Consider the following 14,794-nt stretch of genomic DNA (forward strand, 5'->3'; position numbering starts at 1 on the left):
GGAGGGAGCCGGGGGACGGAGAAGAGCGGGCCGGGCCGGGGCCATGGTAAATCCGGTATTGCCGCCACTGCCCGCCCGCCCGCTCGGCTCGTCATCCCCCCACCGCACCCAGGCTCGCCTCCTCACCCCCCCCTCCCCCGGCACTGGCCTCTTCACCACCCCGCCCGCCCGCCAGCCAGCCAGCCAGCCAGCCGGCCGGCCCTTGGCTTGCCCCACTCCGCCGCTTGCCAGCTCCCCCCCCGCGGGCCGCACAGTGAGCCCCCGGGGGCCGCATGGTGTGCAGGCCTCTGCTGAGAACTGTGAGCGGTTTCTTCCTCCCAGAAATGTGCATTCTCTCCTAACCGACCTTGCACTGCTCCTCCCCCTTGGAGTTAATGGCTGAAATGTGTCCTGCTTTCTCGACAGGATTAACCTGGACAACTATAACCATAGATCCCTGAATAACACTATGAGCCAGCAGATACTTGTCATCTGCCCAAAGCTATTATCTCCAAATCTGAAAACGATATCACAAGTCCAGTAGGTTTTCTTGGACATGTCTTCAAGGTTAAATAAAAATTTTTCCTCCTGGTATTGTTAAAGTTCTCTCTCTTTTTACAGGACAGGATTAGACCTCTACTCTTTTCCAATGGGAATCAATGGGCCTGATTCATGATTTTCCTGCCCCTCGTCATCATTTATACCTGTGCTAAGCAAGTTCAACAAGTTACCGAATCAGAATGGTAGCATTTGACATTAAGTACAGGTGTAAATGAGAAAGTTTGACCTGTCCAAACTGTCTTCATTCCATACATCTTACTTCAGAAAAATCCTCCGTATCTTTTGGCCCAGAACAATCTCAAACCAAGATCTATTGACACAGTGCAGCCAAGAGGATTTGAGCACCATCCTTGCCAGGAGGTGTTGAAGGTGGATTAGCCATGTGCTTTGGATGGAAACTGATTCCATCACCAGAGTAGCAATAAGATGGATGTCTGAAGGCAAGCGAAAACGAAAACCGCCTGAAAACAACATGGCAAAGAGCTGTGGAAGCCGAGCTGAAAAACCTGGGGCACAGCTGGGGAACCATTGAAAGACTTGCCAGAAACAGACAGGAGTGGAGGAGCTTCGTCATTGCCCTAAATGCCAGAGGCGTAATGGGAACATGATGATGATGATGACAGGTGTAAATGATGATTTTTAACAGAGGGTGATTAACTATTGGAACAAACTACCTAGGGAAATAGTGGATTCTCCATTTCCCAATGTCTTCAAATCAAGACAGGTTGCCTTTCCAGAAGGTATGCTTTAGTAAAACACAAGTTATTTGGCTCAGTGCAGGGGTAATTGGTTAAAATTTTTGGCCTGTATTATACAGGAGGTCAGACTAGATGATCTAATAATGACCTTAAAAATCTATGACAATGTACAGGAAGATGCAGTCCCTGACCCAAAGAATTTACAATCTAATTTAAAACAAGCAATGTACAAAGAGTTGGGAGAGAGGGACCTAATCAAAAAAAATGCAATTTTATTCTACACATATACATTTTGATATTTTTTATTGTTACAGATAAAAGTCAATTAATCTTATCTTCCCTCAACCCACCCTTTATTAATTGGCTGCTTTTTTTTTATAGGTATTACAACAGAGTTGGACCTGCAGAGGGATTTGAAGGCACAAAAATCATAATGACTTCAAGTGATAAAAAAAGGAGTGGGAGCAAATAATGTGACAGATTCAAGTCTCAGTTTCTAATATAGAAAAGTCTTTAATAATTTTAAAAATGCAAGGAATAAATATGCCCAGAAAATATACTATCAGCATTGTCCCTAACCAGATTATTTTGCTTATAAAATTGTGTTTTGATTTTCTCATAAAAGTGCAGAAATATATACTGTTCACTGTCTTCTTCACAATGCACAGTGTTTTTCTTTCTTTCTGATTGTTAGGGTGAGGTTAATATTAGCTGGTTACTGGCAGGGTGGAGATGTGTCAACATGGGAAACGACTAGCCCCATCCTGTTTGCTAAGATAGTTCTGGTAAGTTCTCTGGGAGTTGGCTGCTTCTGGGCACTGGAGAGTGCAGGTCCGGTATCCGTATGCTTCCCCATAACATCTGCATGGTTTTTCTCTCAGTGTCTATCTCTGCAGGTGATCATTTACACCCAGTTTGAGGGGGCTGACCAGAACATAACTGCAAGCAAAGTTGTGTGTGTGCATGCATGTGCAGTGGCTTTTTTTTTTCTGTTGCATAGGCTGAAATTCTGCCAACCCCTCTGCAGATGTAGAATGCCCTGAACACTATGAAATTGATGTAGTTTCACCATGCATGGGAACAAGTCATGGAGGGGCTTGGAGAGGAACTTCACATTTCATGAGCATTGGTGGTGATGGTTTGCTCTGGCTTTGTCTTCCCTGCAGAAGAAGTGTGTTTTTTTACATCCAGATAGCAAGGTGGTGTTAGTAATGCAGGTTAAGATCACTCTTCTCTTTACATACTCTTATCTTTGCAATGTCATTTGCATTTATTCTTCTCCTATAAAAACAAATAAGGCAAAGTCAGCAAAAACCACACTCTTCTGGTAACTGGTTTGATTTGAAAGTCCTTTTATAGAGATTTTCATCTACTTAGCTTTTTGACTATTCTAATAACTATCACTTCTTATAGCTATCTCTGCTTAATGTGACCATATTGCTATGCAGAAATCCTTCTTAAAGAAAAACCAGGCCGAACAAAATGTGAAAGCTAACCTTTGTTGTTTCATATCTGTTCTTAGGGAAGAGCATATTTGCCAAGAAACAAAATTTTTTTGATTCTTCAGTTTTTAAAAAAAAAGTCTTGTCTCAATGATCTGTTTTTATTTTCTTTTAAATGAACTTACAAGGACATAAAAATACACTTGATATGAGGAAAAATCCTTACAAAAGGATAACTATTTACAATATTTATTGCAAGGTTAGAATAGGGATAAGCTGTCAGATTAATTTGATGGAGGGCAGAAGAACATGCTTGGCACAAGGAACAGGAAGAGTGTATCAATTCCCTCCTTTGCTTTCTCTTTGATTAGAGAGAAGTCCAAAACAAAAACCCTTGGATCCAAACATTCCCAAATTTTAAGTCTAAATCCAAATATTTCAGCAGGCTGTTACTTCTCGAATGGGCTACCTGGATCCTAACACTTCTTGATTTGGGGAAAAATGCAGATTGGCATCTGAAAATTGGCATCTCGGGTTATATCGACACTGGACCTGGAAGGTGTAATTTCCAGCTTGGGTAGACATACCCACATTAGCTTTGATCGAGCTAGTGTGCTAAAAATAGAAGTGTAGCCATGGCAGCACAAGCAGTCGGGGGGGGGGGAGGGAGCTAGCCACACAAGTACATACTTGGGTTCTCAGATGGGATCATAGTCAAGGTAGCTTGCCCATCCCACCTCTTGCACCGCCATTGCTACACTTCTGTATTTGCTTCACTTCCATTTGTGCTAGCTTGATCAAGGTATCTTCTCAAGCTGGAAATTATATCTTCAAGCTCCAGTGTAGACATACCCTTAGACTGAGCATTGTTTTGACCACTGATTTCTGGGAGTGTGTCAGCAAGGCAATTAGTTGTGTTTATAGAGCCAAGACCTCATCTAAAGTCTGTTTCAATGGGGGTGGCTAATCTCTGGGCATGTAGCCCGAAATCCACTCCTTTGGAGAAGGCCTTTTCAAGACCTGACTTAACATGGGATTTATGTGGGATTTAAACAGTACATAGGGCATTGTGTGGGCCTCTTTCTGCTCAAAGGTGAATCTAACCATCAAAATATACTGTTTGCTTTTTTCCCCACATAAGCGTCTGAGCAAATCATGCTTCTCTTGGCCCTAGATGACCCAATGCTGAATCATTAGTTTTGCTTGTGGTTGTTGAACTTGAGAACATTCAGTGCACTCTCTTGTAAGAGCTCAATGAGATGTGTGTAGTATGGTCATGTACATGATTTTTATGAATGGACAGTTTTGTATTAGAACATTGACTAGTGATATGCTTGTCAGAACAGGAAATACGAGTCCTCTTCTAAAGTAAACATTTGGGGGTTTGATTGGCTGGATAGCTGGATTCCAATTCTGTGTTGGTTAAGATCCCCAAGATTTATTTATGTAGTTATTTTTGTTCTTGGGTTTTATTTGAAATATCAGCATTTTTCCACTGTGACCACAGGCTATTCTCACCACAGTAGGAAGAGTATTAATATGCAAGATGCAGCAGAAGATTTTAAGTTTAACTCCAGAAACTGAAAACATTCATCAATCAAAGGGGTAGCTAGACAGTTGTGGTTCTATTCTATCCAAAAAGTGCCATTAACACAGCCCTCTGCTCCTTGTACTGCTCCAGAACAAGGGACTTTGAAACCCAAACTCAAATGTTTGAAAATGAGGAGATGCTCAGTTGAGCTCTCTATGTATTCCTGAAAAGAACATTACTCTTATGAGGAAAAACAAAGCACAAACATAAGAAAACCAGGAAATTCACAGTGAAGGTGCTGCTTCCTGCGCAGAACAACTGGACCCAAGTGGGAAAATTAAATCCCACTGAAAACATCATCAACACTGAAAACATACTTTATAGCATATAAAATGGAAACTTTTTAATAATTTAATAACATGGCATGTAAAATATACAGGATATAGAGTAGGTATATGTCAGTTAGTTATATTTTGTAAAATAGGAAAAACATACACACACCAGAAATCAAAAAACGAATCAAACAAAAATAGGCCATAGAGCCTGCCCCTAAATTATCTGAATTACCAAGCTGCCAGGGTCATCAGTGCAGCGTTTAGCTTTGACTCCCTGCAGTAGCTAGCAGCCTGACTCCCCTGACCCTAACCTCTTTCAGGATTTTGATCTTGTTCCTCATGTTCTGCGGACCCCATTTAGAAGAGATCCCTGCACCAAAGGGGGCTCCGAAGGAATTGAAATGGTGAATGCCTGGGCACAGTACAAACAAGGTTGGAGAAGTGTTTTATGCAAATCATTGTAAAGAAAGGAAAGGACCAGGGCTAGGGACAAAAATATTCACACAAAAAAGCAATCAGTGATCACTAACTTATCATTATTTTCATAAATGTATTTAGATCGCAGTAGCTCCCAAAATGTCTTAAGTGCTTTCCAAATTCAGAGGAAGACACAGTCTCTGTCCCAAAGACCTTCCAATCTACAATCCCGTGGCATAAAGCACAGAGCAGTCACTACATAGACTATAGCAGCATATGCTGTGATAACCCCATAGTATAGAGACAGAAGTTGGGGGTTTCTCTCTGAGCAACACTATTTCCCTGAGCAACAGTAGCTAGGTTAACAGAAGCCCTCTTCCATTGACCTACCTGCATGGATGCTAGGGGTTAGGCTGGCATTAGCGATTGTTGCTCAGGGGTGTGGATTTTTCACACCCTTTAGTGACAGAGCCTATGTTGGCCTACATTTTAAGTGTAGACCAGGCCTAAAAAGTGCAGTGATGCATGTTTGTGCAATGAAGTTTTTAGAAACATCCACAGGCTATTGAGGATTCTGCACCCTCAATATCTGACAGACCTCTGAAGGTTCCAGTTTTGATGCGCACCACCAGAACTTCATTCTGTATTGGTAAAAGGAGACATTTTTGAATTCTTTAGGCAGTGGAAATTAGACTAACTGTCTTAGATAGAGAATAATTAATAAAGGAAATAAACTAATAGGTCAAAGCAAGTGAAGTGTGGTTTACTGAAAGCTTAGCCACCTATTTGTAGGAAGACAAAAGGGGTGGAAATCCTAATTCAAAAGAAAGAAAAGATACACTGGCTTCCTGTCTGCATTTTATCTCCAAATTTCCTGGGTTGCTGAACCTTTGATGCTACATAATATACAAGATGTTCCACAATTTGAAAAGTATCCAGTTGTTTGTACTGTGCTCATCACCTTAGTAATTGAGTTCCTAGTGATCCTAACCCTGCAGCCTTTTCCTGTCTGGTTATCAGCGATTAACATCAAAGCCAGAAACACTGAGGAGGACTATTCCATTTGTTAATTGAAAGGAATGTACCTTGTTTAATGTATATCATGGCATGGCATGTAGACTGTGAGATAAGTAGCAGACTGATTACATGGTTACTATTTGGAGGCAATACTCACTCATACATGCAGAAGGGTCAGACTGGGGGAACAACTGTAGTATGCTCCTAAAGTGTGCCCATTTTGTGAGGCCAAAATAAGATGCCACGGATAGTAAAGTGTGTATATCTTGATTATAATATAATCTCAGTTCTTTCTAGCATGTTTTGATCAGCAGTGAAATAGTTAATAGTAACATTTAGGATGCTGTCAGTAGACATCAGAGTTAACATACCATTGAGATGAATGAGAGCAGTTCGTGCTTCTCACAGATACTGTTTTGTGCTATCTGCTGACTCAAGCTGACATCAATGTGTTGGTCACATTTTTTGAAAGCTCACATTTTGAAAGCTGTCTTCACAGCCGTTTAAGAGCTGCTAGAGAAATGTTTCTAAAAAATAAAACCTCAGAATATGGAGCAATGTGGAAGCCACCATGAGTGGGTCACCTCTTGCTGTGCTGCCTGTGAGGCAGCTCAAAATAATCTCTGCCCATACAGTGCATTATCTGTATGATCCATTTGGGACTATACCAGCCTTTACTATTCAATTCATCCCTGTATCTATTTATGGCACCTTTAGGTATCCTTTGTATCCACAGGAGCAGCAGGAAAAAAGGTCTTACAATGAGCAAGGATCTGTCCCATTTGCGTAAAATATATTTTAAAATTTGGCATAGAGATTCCAGGGGTGCTTGAGTCCTCTGTTAGCTCAACTTTGCTACATGTGCTCTGCTGCTATCTCGAAATAAATTGCCAGTAGTATTTACATTTGGAAATTACTCCAGATGGTCTGATAAATAAAACTTCATCGTCAATTGTCGTCAATTGATAAATAAAACTTCAGTGTCAATCGTTAGTCCTTCATTTTACACACTGTCCATAACATTACATACAGAGACTGACTGATAGAATACCCATTTGCTCTATATAACAACAGCTACTACATTACAGCTGCACAAACTATGGCTGCTGAAGTGTGGTCCTCCTGAGAAAGCTGAGTTAGGGGCATTATGGTCTTGATTTCAGTGCTGCTGGGAGTTATAGCTAAAATATTTTTATTCCTTCCTTGAGCCTGCCAACCAAGGTGTTGCTGTATTTAGGCAGGCATGCAAACAAACCTCTTGAGTTTCAAATTATTTCCTACGTATGTAAACGAAAACAGAGATAGTGTATGGTACAGAGAATCAAGATAAGACAATATCAAAAGTGATAGCAAAACTAATTCTGGTATGAAAGATTCCCAATATAATTTATTTTTATTTAGTTTTATATCATGATAGTTCTGCCATTGCGGGCCTGTGCCCCTCCAAGAAAATAAAATCAGTGTCAAGGCCCTCTGTCTATAGAGAAGAGGGTTAGAATGTTAGCTCCTTCTCTCAATCTAGTGCCTAATATAAGGGACTTTCTGAACTCTTGAGAGTCTGTTTATCATAGGGAATTTTACCCTTCCTTTGTCATTATTAGTAATTACTATTTGTATCATAGTAGCTCCTCAATGCCCTAGTTTGTAGGGGGGCCCCATTGTGTGGGGGTCTGTACACACACACACACTGATCCTGCAATTGACAGTTTGTCCTGCTGCACACTTGCAGAGTCCAACTATAATCAAAGATGGAATGAAGAGTCTGAAATCAGTGGGGTACTGTATAGCTGCAGTAGTGTACCCAGACAGTTGGAAGGGGAGAATCAAGACCATCAAGCAGAAGACAACACTCCCTGCCCAAGCAGCTCATTATATCATTTCCCAATTTGCTCAGCCTTCATTTGTGGCATTCTTCCATATTTAAACTTTAAGTTGATTTCCATTTATGTAACACAGTCCTTTTGGCAATGGCCATTGCTCTTAAAAAAATTTGTTGGGCACTCACAAGAGCTCTTAGGTCCCATAATATTAGGATCTGTGTCCCTGCACAAAACTCTACCCACTGACAGAGATTTCCGAAAACTTTGTATTTACTGCACAGGGTAGTGCAGAATCTGGCAAGGATCTTACTGCGAGAAAAATAAAAAGGAGAAGAGCGGAGAATGGCATTTTAAAAGTATATATTAGTCTTACTTTCCTGTCCAGAATTGCAAAACCACTTCTGATGTAAGCTTACCAAGAACACCTCCCCACAAACCTACACAATGTAACAACTGTTCAGAAGCAACTTATCTATCTTTTGTGTGTGCGTGTGTTCTGATTATCTGCATCTTCATATCTTAATACATGCAGAATAAAAACAGAGAAATAGTGCTAGGAAGATGCTAAGGTCATGATACACAGTAATCCTGATAAGTGAGCAGTATATTAAAAGAACTATAGTCTTATTCGCAATTCATTTTGTAATTCTTTTAAACAAGCTGTGATATGTCCTTACATACATACCAACTTGTGAGGATGAGAGGGAAACATACCCCACTTCCTAAGCACTTTTTCACTTCAATGACGAGTGCACAATGTGTTAATTCTTTCATGGGCAAATAATGCTACTGGTGAGTTTTCATTTATAGTAATGTATCCATTGACACACGGAGTTGGGCACAAGTTTAATGGGGCAAACTCAGTGCATCAAAAGGCTTCAATAGAAAGGAAATAGGACAGTGATACTGCTTACACAGTGTTTCCAGGATTTCAGTGTTTTAGGGTGGAAATGGGCCTGATCTCAAAGCCTGCTTTTAAATTCCCCCAGACTTTTGGGGAGGGGTTTAACATCTGAACCTGGGTGTGAATTTCAGTATCTCTAAATCAGGCTGGATCAAATGCCAGGTGAGACCCCTGTCACATTTTGATGATTATGATCCCTTCATAAGTAGGGGGTGCACAGAGCAAAAGCCCTATTCTAGCCCAGAAGCTGGAAGTGCTAGAGTATAAGGGCATAAGGGGCTGCCTGCTCCCTAGGTTGGACGTTCTCCCCATCAATTCCGATGTACTTTCCCTACACAAAGTGCAATTCTTTTGGCTTTGAGAAATGCTGTATTTTACCTCACAGATCTAAAACTTGCTTCCTGGAGCACCAATATGTAAGAAATTCAGCTCGGGCCAGAATGTTCATTCAACTGACCAATATGTAAGAAATAGTTTATAATATATACTCTCGTTTTGTTGAATTGTTAGCTCTCAATGTACATACTGTAGCATGGAAATGTGGTGGAGTGTCTCTATAATTAAGGCTGTGGCTGCCCTTCCATCCCCACTAATTCTGGTGCCCACTGGAAGGCCATGTATAATATTACTTTTATATGAGTAAGTCTGCAAATAAGATGGTATAAAGTCAGTATGATAGTGACTATTCTAATGCCTGTGTGTGTACCCAGTGAACAACATAGTTTCAGAAGCCTGAGAAAATTTGGGCTGAGCAGATTGCTCAGGCAGTTAATAATACAACCGCAGGGCCTTCATTCCAAACAAATGGAGTGTTTTACGAAACAGCCAACACCCCTTCTCAAATGCTCAGAAATACTGCAATCAAGTTACACCTTTCAATGTGTGGGCAGAGTTAGAAGGGAATTTTGTTTTCCGTTGCCTAATTTATGTTAATTTGTTGTTTCATTTTTACATATGGGATAGTAAAAAGATATTAGTTTTTTTTGCCTGATAGAAAAACTTATCACTCTTCAGTCATATTGTATCTGCAAAAGAAGGAGGATCTGAAGTTTCCTGTAGGGCTTATGGTTTACATTACGCCTTGTACATAAGTGCTTTTTGGCATTCTAAATCCAGTGTTAGAAGTATTTTAAAAATCCTTATGTTCTGAAATAGAAGCTTCAGAATGTTGTGTGGCATTTGGCAGATATCTCGAGAGTGTCATGAACTATTACTGTCTGAAGAACTTGGCAGGCATTACACAGCCCCTGTACACCTTGCAAGTGTGTAGAAGTCCATGAACAACTTAATTATTGAGTATCTGTATAGCCGTTCCTGAGCACTTTGCAAAGTCTATATTTCCTCCTGCCTTCCTCAGGAGGCATGTGTGCCAGAAATGTGTGCCAGTCTCTGCAGAGCTCACAAATTGTGCCTGACCTCTTGAGCATGTTAAAAATTGCATTAATGCAAACTATTGGTGTGTAATGATTTGTTTGCATCTGCTAAGGACAAATGCTGCTAAGCCACATTACTGCCTGAAGAATTTGGCAAGTGTGTCTGAATCCCTGTGCACCTTTCAAAGTGTGATGCTGATATACTTGCTAAGTTTAGAGGCACTTAACTGTGCAGGGCTTTATGTGGAATGGTACTTCCTGGTACTAAAGGAAAGGGGTAGGGGTGTTATAGGTAGGCCAGATGAAAAGCAGTTCTGTAGCTCACATCTCTGCAAAGAATACAGATCCTTTGGTCAAATGTTCCATTTTGGGATAGTGTAGCAGGCCATAACCACTGACAGCCTAAGGGCTGTATCAGCAGCCATGCTGGTGACCTGAGGGTTCTGCAGAAGATGATTCCACATCCCTCTGTTTAGTTTCCTTTTAGAAAGGCTCTTTAGCTGAGCATTACACAGGTGATGAGGATTTCACCCTTTAGAACTATCCTGTCCACAAACACACATTTATCTTCCAAAATGAGTTGGCTACTTTAAAAAGAAACACACCCACACACCACAGGTAAATGGCGAACCCCATGGATTTTGACAGTTTTCAAGGACTTCCATGGGCAAAGTTGCATAAGACTACACTGAAATATTTTTTTCATAGTTTACTTGTAACTCTGGCATAAACTCACACACTTCAAGCACAGAAGCCATAGATTTGAACTGACTAAGCTATGGAACTGAGACCTGGAAACCATGGAAAGCAGAGACACTCAGGGACTCAGTAATGGAAAGCAAGGAAGATCACCATATTCAACCCTAATTTACCCATTATGTTGGATGGAAAGAAATACAGCCTCTTCCAGTTTTTCCAGTGGCTATCATTCCTTTGCACTCATTTCAAGAGAGAAGCTGATCAAAAGCTAATAATCTAGAGAGAGTGGAGAGAGAGGAAAAGATCACAGAAAAGAATAAAATTAAACAAAGTCCTTAAATAAAATCAATGAAAACTGACAGAGTCAAGTTAAAGGCTGCCAAATTTAAAGAACAGGAAAGAAATAAGGAAACAGAAGTGTCAAAATAAAAGTAAAAATATCAAAAGGAAAACAAGTCCTTGGAGGGCTAGATTGTATACAGATATTTAAGGCACCATCATTCCTTCAGTCGAGTGGCCATGACTCCCACTGACTCTGGTGGGAGTTGAGAGCCCCCAGGCTGTTACATTTTTTTCAGTCCTTGCAATCAGCCAGAATACCTTTGCTGTCTATCCTCAGGATTGAGCTTCCAGGAGCAGGCAGGCAGGACATTCTCATCATGATTCCTTGGCTCTAATATGTATTCCTTTTTAACGTGGGTTAATGCCAGCGGAGTTTGGAGGGTTGTAAGACATGTTGCAAGACAGCTTTTTAACTCTGGCTTTTTCTTAATTTGAGACTGTTTGAGCCATCTGTTATGCTTATTTCAGTCGGGGGATGGTAGTGAGTTTGACCTGTGCCAGTTTCTGGCATTAGCTTGGGTTTAATTTTTTTGTAGCACTCAGTCAGTGCAATACACATATTAAAATAAACACAGGACAGGTGATGTTATGGCTCTCTCCCAGAGGTGTAGACCCACAGCAAGTAGTGAGCCCCAAGAGGCTGTCAGTAGTCACCCAGAGAAATGAATGACAGAAGATATACTTTGAACCTCATTGCAGAGATAACCATCCATTCAAGGAAGCTGAGCACCAGAAACTAATTTCCAGGAGACATGGCAATTGTAATTATAAACAGAGAAACAGAACTGTCCACCTACCAAGACCAAGGATGACTAGCATCTATCAACAAGAAAGCACCCGGCTACTGTGAGGTGCTGATAAAGCTACTGAGCTCTAAGTGGAGACTAATTCAGAAGAGGACATGCCATAATTAAATTCATATCCAGAGAAGCATATAACAGCTTTTATATGGCCACAGAGTCCCAGAAAGTAAGTCATTGTTACATAGACACCAATTCCGTGGGTGCTTCCAGGCAGGAAGAGGTGGAGTGGAGGCAGGAAGAGGCAGGGCGGGGGTTGGGCCTTGTAGGGAAGGGGTGGACTGGGGACGGGGACTGGCGCGGAGCTGGGGTTGAGCAACTCATAAAGACAGTGGGCAACTCATAAAGACGGTGCCTATGCATTGCTACACTAATCCTTCACTAGAGAAATGTACCAATGATCGAATCTGGCAAGTGATGAGGAGTAGGTAGGAATTCTTTTAAATGTTATCAACAAATAACATTGAAGCATATCACCTTCATAGAGTCATAGAGTTTAAGGTCAGAAAGGATCACCATATCATCTAGTCTGACCTTCAGAATATCAACATTACATTTCACAAAGTTACCCCTGTGCTGAGCCCAGTGACTTGTGATTGGCAAAGTGTATCTTCAAGAAAGGGACCAAGTCATGATCTAAAGCCATCAAGAGATGGAGAACCCCCCTGTTCCCTTGGTAGTTTGTTCCAATGGTTAATCAGTCTCACTGTATAAACGTGTGCCTTATTTCTCATTTAAATTTGTCTGGCTTCAACTTTCAGCCCTTGGTTCTTGTTGTGCCTTTCTTCGCTAGATTTAGAGAGTCCATAAGTACCTGGTATTTTCTCCTTATGAAGATATTTATACATTTTAATCATATCACATCTGAATCTTTTTTTATATATTAACTAAACAGATTAAGCTCTTGAAATCTCTCACTCTGAGTACGTCTACACAGGGATAAAAAAAACCTGCGACTCACCCAGGTCAGCTGACTCAGGCTTGCAGGGATTGGGCTCCCTCCAGGCTGAAATTTTTTTGTGTAGATGTTCTGGCTCAGGCTGGAATCTGAGCTCTGGGACTCTGTGAGGTGGGAGGGTCCCAGAGCTCAGGCTCCAGCCTGAGCCCAACAATCCACACAGCAATTTTTAGCCCTGCAGCCTTCCCAGGCACCTAAAACAGCTGACCCAGGCCAGCCAGGAGTTTTTTATCCTTGTGGCTCTTTTCTGCACCAGCTCCAATTTTTCAAAATCCTTTTTAAAATGTGGCCATCAGAACTGTACGCACTATTGCAGTATCACTGCCATAGACAGAGGTAAAATCCTCCTTACTCCTACTTATTGTTTCCCTGGTTATACTTCCAAGGATCACACTGGCCTTCTTGCCACAGCATCACATATTTAATTGCTTGTCCACTGGGACCCTAGGTACGTTTCAGAGTCACTACTATGGAGGGTATAGTCCCCGACTCTGTAAGTATGGCTTGTGTTCCTTTTTTCTAGATGTTTAACTTGGCATTTGGCTGTATTAAAATGCATTTTGTTTGAATGAGCCCAGCTTACCAAGTGATCCATATCGCTCTGTATGACTGCCCTGTCCTCATCCTTATTTACCACTCCACCAATCTGTGTGACAGACACAAATTTTACTGGCAATTTTATATTTACTTCCAGATCACTGATGAAAATATTGAATAGCATCAAGCCTAACCAATCCCTGTGGAACTGCACTAGAAACACCTTCATTTAATAAGGCTTTCCCATTGAACTTTTATTTCTAATTGCTACCTTCACTTCATCACTGAAGCAGGATGGCTTTTAGCCAAAGTAGTCCTCTTTTTTGATTGTGGAATCATGGCTTTTCGATGATCTAATAAACTCCCCTTAAAGAACTTCCAATTTTCATTCACATTTTTCTGTCCACATTTTTACTCCCAATCATTTTTCTCATAATTTTCCTTAGTTTTAGGGAATTAACTTTTTAGAGCTAATTATTACCAGGCTGGGATTGTCCTCTCTTTGTCCATATTTAAAGAGTTCAGGTCATGATCACTGGTCCATGGGCACCCACCAATGTCTAGTGCAGTGATTAATTCATCTTTATCCATCACAATGAGGTCCAAAGTTACCTTGTGCTGGGTATAATACCTCTTGTGTTATAACGTATTTCTAGACGTGGATTATTTTGTCTGAAGCAGTTATTGTTTCAGGTGACATTTTTAGACTTTTCAGTGTAAAGCAAATCTCCATATCTCACCAATATGTGTGAAGGGGAGGTGACATAAAGAACTGGATATGTTCCAAGCCCCCCATCCTCTGATCTGCAGTGCTAAACTGAATCTTGCCTTGTTGCTGCATGGATGCACTAGAGTAGGGTAAGGAGAAAGAGAGAGACACACATTTCTTGTGCCCTCTTCCCCACCATAGTCTACCTGGACTACACAGGGCAACATACGGGCCTATATTAGCACCTTGCTTTGTCACCCTTGAGTAAGAAGGAAGATGAAGAATTATTTAGGATAACACATGGAATAATAAAATAGAATGGAATAATGGGATGAAAAGAAAAATGTAAACTGCATACCAGAAACGAAGTTTAAACTAAAAAGAACAGGAGTACTTGTGGCACCTTAGAGACTAACACATTTATTTGAGCATAAGCTTTCGTGAGCTGGAGCTCACTTCATCGGATGCATTCATCGGATGAAGTGAACTGTAACTCACAAAAGCTTATGCTCAAATAAATGTGTTAGTCTCTAAGGTGCCACAAGTACTCCTGTTCTTTTTGCGAATACAGACTAACACGGCTGCTACTCTGAAAAGTTTAAACTGTGTAGTAGTCTGTGAAGGGATTTAAAACAGGAATGACTAAACACAGTACTTTCGGAAAAAGTCTTA

The 14,794-nt window shown here is 40.9% G+C and overlaps 1 long non-coding RNA gene across 1 annotated transcript; it reads left to right on the plus strand.

Annotated features, from left to right (window-relative positions):
• On the plus strand, positions 1 to 1,768 carry LOC141984042 (uncharacterized). Its single transcript, XR_012638627.1, has 3 exons — positions 1 to 46; positions 601 to 1,280; positions 1,620 to 1,768. It is a non-coding gene; the product is annotated as an uncharacterized LOC141984042 (long non-coding RNA).
• Positions 1,769 to 14,794: the final 13,026 nt, after the last annotated feature.

Source organism: Natator depressus, chromosome 3 (assembly GCF_965152275.1).
Source record: "Natator depressus isolate rNatDep1 chromosome 3, rNatDep2.hap1, whole genome shotgun sequence".
In the NCBI taxonomy this organism is placed as follows: domain Eukaryota; kingdom Metazoa; phylum Chordata; order Testudines; family Cheloniidae; genus Natator; species Natator depressus.